We start from the raw sequence: 5918 nt of genomic DNA on the forward strand, positions 1-5918 counted from the left end.
CCAGCCAAATATCACATGGCAGATTGGTTTTGTCGTAATGAAATACGGACATAATGAAATGTCCGTACTTTATGCTGTCCGCAAAGTGTTTCATCCATTTAAATTATTTTGGAATTAATTAAATGGAGTCGACCTTGGTGTAAATTCAGTCGTACACTACTGTTCTAAAACTTCTGTTTATAGTGGGTCTGTACGCTGCAGGATGTAACCTAATACATAATTCCATGTTGATGGCGACGTTACTTGTTAGTACACAACAAACGCGTTAAACAAAACTATTTATTGCAGGAGTACTCCAATCCAAAAGTTGCAAAAATACGAGGGGCTTGAAAGGTCATCTTATCATACCAGTGAGCGCCCTTCTCGTTGCCGTTTGTACATCAATGAGAAAAGGTAATAATAACGCAACACGTAGATAACCACAAATTACACCCAAACTCTCGAGAGAAATAAATGTGGGCCATACACATATTTCTCCCGGCCTGGGAATCGAACCCAGGACCTCTGCGTGTCATGGTAACCCTTCGGCCACGGAGCTAGTTTCTATAGAATGATTCGAATTACTCCTTTGGTTAAAAGTACTCCAAATCGATTGCGTCACTAGCAACCACGTGTAATATATATAAAATTTATCGGCCTAATGTCCCACTACATCATAGTGAAACAATTGTTCTTGTTAACGGATATCATGGACCTTTATATTTCTCCAAAGCCGTAATTTTCTGTGTCCATGCACTAAACTCCACTTATTTACCAAAACAAAAAGCTACAAAAAATAAAAGAGTATAATATAGTCGCAAGCTAACTGGAGAGCACTAAATCTTCCCAATAAACCTTTCGGACCTAATGGAAAAAAAAAATCCGAAAGGTCTAAAACCTGACAACGCAACGGTGGCGTGTCCCGAATGCAGAATCCAACACAGTGTCATTTTTCTTAAAATTTAAACCGTATATCAATACTAGACTATTTAGTTCACGTATAATAAACTAGATGACAGTACTTTTAAGCTGAATTTCACAATAAACTAGGCAATAGTTTTATCACAATACCAAAATTGCTGCGTGTCCCAGGGTTACGCGGGAATTCGGTGGTAGTTACTAATCACGCTACACATCAGAAGTGAAGCATTTTAGAAGCATCGCAATTCGTTCGTATTATTCGTTGCCGATTTTAGGACTTTTCGCGTGTAAATACGTAATTCGGTGGATTTGGTCCAAGTTGATTTTTAAATTCGGTGTGAACGATATTTCAAAAACTAAATTTTTATGATCGCATGCATGCATTATTTTTTATGCTATGTGTTGTAACGACTAAAGTATAATAACAATTTATTGTTTTTACAAGTATTGTCGTTTATGAGTAATAACAAAAATATTTTTTTTTCTGTATCCTGTGGCCTTAGATTCGGTGGATTTTATGCCGCCGAATTCAAAAAGCTTCCACCGAAGTCGGAAAAATCTACCATCGAAGCCATATTTTCTTTTTTTCATGTAAAAGTTTAGTTAATATTATTGATTTTCACAATTTTATATTACTACTTTCTTCCCACTAAAATAAGGAAAATCAAAACAGAAAACAAGAAAATGAAGGAACGTGTTAGAAAAGCAATGATAAAAAGCGATCCGATTATATATGAAAGGTTTAAAGAAAAAGATAGACAGAGGTATGCGAAGAAAAATCGGAAGGAAAGAGTTTGAAGCTGCATGAATTACCTCGTCATGTATAAAAACTAATGAAAGATATAAATCGCGCAAGTTTCCAAAAATTTATTGCTTTTGTAGATACAGATTACGTTCTCAATTTTCTTAATAAGAGGTACGGAAATACTTTGCGTGATTGAAAAAAGCCTGAACAGCCAAACTGAAAACTAAATTTAATTAATAGCCATAAAATGAAATTTGTTTGTGTTGTTCTGGTCGATTTATAAATAAATTTTGATTTTTAAAGCCTGATTGAATAGTTAGTTAGTCATATTAGTAAATGTTTATGTTGTATTATAATATGTTTATGTATTATTGAATGTTTTTATTGCCCTTTTCATAATATTTTATACAAAAATTATGCTTTTTGTTAAAAAATCCTGCTTTCGGTGGTAGCTGAATTCGGTGGATTATCACAAATATAATATAAACCATTAAGAATCTAGTTGCCCAATAAACGGAATCTTATGTAAGTTTGAGTTCTTTTTCCTTCTATAAACATAACGTTTTTCCTGAAATTAAGAAAAAGAATGCGACCACCGAAGTTGAGAATTTAGCCCTTCTAGGAGAAATGCCCTTATTGTTTCTCAAAAGCCTTTTTAAATAGTCTAGTATGAGGACCACTTGTTTTTCTTCTCATCGTATCGATTATGCTATAAGGTTCGCAGATGGAGCAACTTTAGTTGACGCAACTGGCAACTTTTTACAAGTTTCCATTAACGGTTGCCGGTTGGAGCAACTAAAAGGCCTTGTTGCCGGATACCGCAATTTTATATAAACTTTCGAAATCCACGGTCAAGACTGACGCTGCGGGGAACGGGGAGGGAGTGAAGTTGCTTCACGAGTTCCGGTTGCCGGTTGCAGAAACTGACAACTGGAGACAACCGGTACAATTTTGCAAGTTCCAAATTACAGCAATGAAGAATTTATTTAATCACGGATTTCGGCAATCGAAAACTGCGTGTCTGTCGTGTCGAAGTCTGCGCGGTTTCTTGAAATTTATGAAAAGCGTCATAAACAGCTAGTTGCGGGTGGCCAGTTGCCGAAACTCGATGATCAAAGTTGCTCCATCTGCGCAGCGCGTAATGCTTGCTATTGTTATGAAAGGATTTGCGAACCTGCGTAAGGTACTCAACAGTATAGAAACGGAATGGTACATCGTGGGGGGTGAGTCCTTTCTTGCACTCCGCGTATAATATGTTCAATATAGAAGCTGGTTTAGAGAAGATTTTAATGGAAAGTAGACCAAAAGACGGTCTTTATGAATCAACGCCAACTTACTCACTAATGACTTATCTGCGTAATTAATAGAAACTGAAAATCAAACAAGTATTGCAAAAAATATTTTCAAAACCAAAAACACTAGTATGCATGAACAGCTCCTTCACAATAATTCAACTAGATCTATTTACTATCACGACGAAACAGTCTTTCTATCACGTTTGCACATGGCCCTGGTAATTAAAATCCCTCATTTGCCGGAAGTAATATAAATTCACGTATTTAAAACAATACGAACATGCTAATTTTCACATTTTCTTCTGAAAAAAGTGTCAGGCGTTTTGTTCACAATCAATGAGAATGTTGTTAATGTAGATTAGTGTATTATAATATGAGTTTAATCAACTTATCAACGCAAACCGATGGGAATAATATTGTACGTGCACTTCGCCACATATGGCTTCTATTATTAAACAACCGTATTAGAGCTAATAAAGTTCATGGAAATTTGATATACTCGTACAATATGTATGTCTAATTTAATTTATCTCATTACTCATTTCAGCAAAGGACTGTACTATGGTATATGTAGTGAATGTACTAAACAGACTCCGATAAATGTAATAAAGATCAGATGAGAACTGAATTCCTTCCAAGTACTGCAACACACTTTATTATAACTTGAAGTAAGTTTATATTACATTAACATAACATTAGCCACACGGTGTTAGCATAGTTTAATAAGAAAAGCAGTGTTACTTCATACAAACTTAGCAGCGCGGCTTGTATGCGTGCCCGCGGCGCGCCCAATCCACACAATCGCATAATCTCGCCGTGCACTCGAATTGCAAAGCGCGGGTCTTCACACGCACTGTTCATTACAGAACTAAGGCGTTCATTCGGTGAAATAATTGCATCAAATAGTAATGTGTTTATGGTCGTTTCAACAAGAGTGTCTCTAATTCAGAATCATTCAGCATTTCATAATCATACTCCCATATTTGAGATACCAATCCGCGATACTGGTTTAAAAATTTCAATACTTCAGCAACGCATTTAACAAAAGTTATTTGAATATTTACATTATACAAACATCTCAACATTTTCAAATTATTTTTACGACCTATAAGTAGAACTAAAAGGTATAATTAAAATTAAATGTATGAATGCAACCCAAGAAACAACAAGAAATTAAATCAAAATACATAAAAACAAAACAGTAATCCAATGATCAACAGCTTGTACGGGCTGCAGCAAGACATGAATTAAATAGGGCGGCCGCAGTTGAGGTGAAGAAAAAGGAGAAAACATGTAGATAATAGTACCATTAAGCTTTCACAATGGATTTCGTAACTAAAAGAATTTAAACTACGTCTGAAGTGCGGAGCGTTGGGCCGAAAAGTACTTATACAAAAAAGATCTTAACTAAAGGAATTTAGGGTCGTATTCCAGAACTCTATTCAATGCTCAAGTCAGGACTTGAGTATGATTTAAAGCACTAGAAATCATACTCAAGTCCTGACTTGAGTATTGAGTAGAATTCTGGAATACGACTCTTAGTCTACGTTACCGATGTTAAGAACGTTGGGCCGATTAGTAAGTTATAATTAGTATATAAAATAATAATTTTGTCAGCGGTCACGTTGTAATAATGCTCGGGGTACATGTTTCTGCTGCGAATGCAAGTGCGTTGACCTGATGTTACAGTTAATCACTTAACTGGATCCATAACACACGCGAAACGCCCAAAATGTGGCATATAAGTATGTTAATAAACACATATAACACTTCTGAACGCGCTCGACCGTTATCGTAGAGATATTATCGTGCCATTACAAACTGCAAAAGCACCATAACTGTGGGTAAACGAGTAAACAGTGACGTTTCCTTCCACGGGCAAGTGATTTTGTAATCAGAAGATACATAATTTATTTTAAATTATTTTGATTTTGTGTGAATATCGAGAAACCAAATATACAACTGAGTGATTGCCTCATGATTTGTAATTACATTGTAATACATATATATATATATATATATATACAATATACGTTAGACAACACTGTTCTCGATTCTGATCGATTTTGAAAACATAGGGACGAAAATTATTATGACCTTAACAATATTATAAAAATATTCTTTAACTGTTTTTTTATAATAAAGTTTAGTAAAGTTTCGTTTTTTTTTTCAGTTTTGTAGTATCTATTATTAGCAGTATCTGTAATTTCATTAATTTTTGCAGCACGTTACCTCGAATGTCCGAATATAGTGAGCAAATAATTACGTACATCGCCGGATATGTAGTACAGGTAATACAAAAAAATATAAAATGCGAAGTACGTAACAGAGAGCTGTCTTTACAAGAACCTGGAGTTGGTCATACATATGAGTTCGTTGCTTTCAAGGAGGTCTAGTTTATCCCCACCTGAGATGCTATCCAAATATGCAGAATAGCAGAGTTAGTAATCCGAGAAATAATAGACAAATCGCAAAAAATATACACAAGGCCTTCATTAAGTAAACCTCTTCTGATTAATAAGATTTAATCTAAAAATCTAAAAAATATTTTGTCAGCAGTAACATTTTCAGTCGTCTTGCCATTCATAAATTTGATCAATTACCAACAGATAACCATCTAGTAAAAATAATTGAGGCAGTCGCAAGTTCATATCGCACATAAACGCATTTTTTTATTTCGGATTTGTAATCGACTTTGAATGTAAACAACGTGGTTTGATAGTTCGTTTGGGTCTTTCAACACACGGTTTATACTTGTCATCATCTACTTTCTTAAATCCCAGGTAAACTTCTCCTAAAACTCTAGCCTTCCTGTTCACTTGCACAATATTGATTCCCTGTTTATTATTGATCTGCGTAGACCTGACTTGATGCTCAATTTCATCGTCTGTAGGCGGTGGAAAAGTCTCACTAGAAGTTGGATCATTCGTTATCAATGACACCTGTACTTCATCTTCACTTTCTGATGAAGTTAGATG

The 5918-nt window shown here is 35.0% G+C and overlaps 1 long non-coding RNA gene across 1 annotated transcript in view; it reads left to right on the forward strand.

Annotated features, from left to right (window-relative positions):
* Nucleotides 1–287: 287 nt before the first annotated feature.
* Nucleotides 288–5918, forward strand: part of LOC113238744 — a 7118-nt gene continuing 1487 nt past the window's right edge. Inside the window, exons 1-2 of the long non-coding RNA XR_003311123.1 lie at nucleotides 288–393; nucleotides 3488–3608. This is a non-coding gene — a long non-coding RNA (uncharacterized LOC113238744). The remainder of the gene's footprint in view (nucleotides 394–3487; nucleotides 3609–5918) is intronic.

The sequence above is a fragment of the Hyposmocoma kahamanoa genome, unplaced genomic scaffold (assembly GCF_003589595.1).
Source record: "Hyposmocoma kahamanoa isolate Upper Pololo Valley unplaced genomic scaffold, ASM358959v1 98068, whole genome shotgun sequence".
NCBI classification, from domain to species: domain Eukaryota; kingdom Metazoa; phylum Arthropoda; class Insecta; order Lepidoptera; family Cosmopterigidae; genus Hyposmocoma; species Hyposmocoma kahamanoa.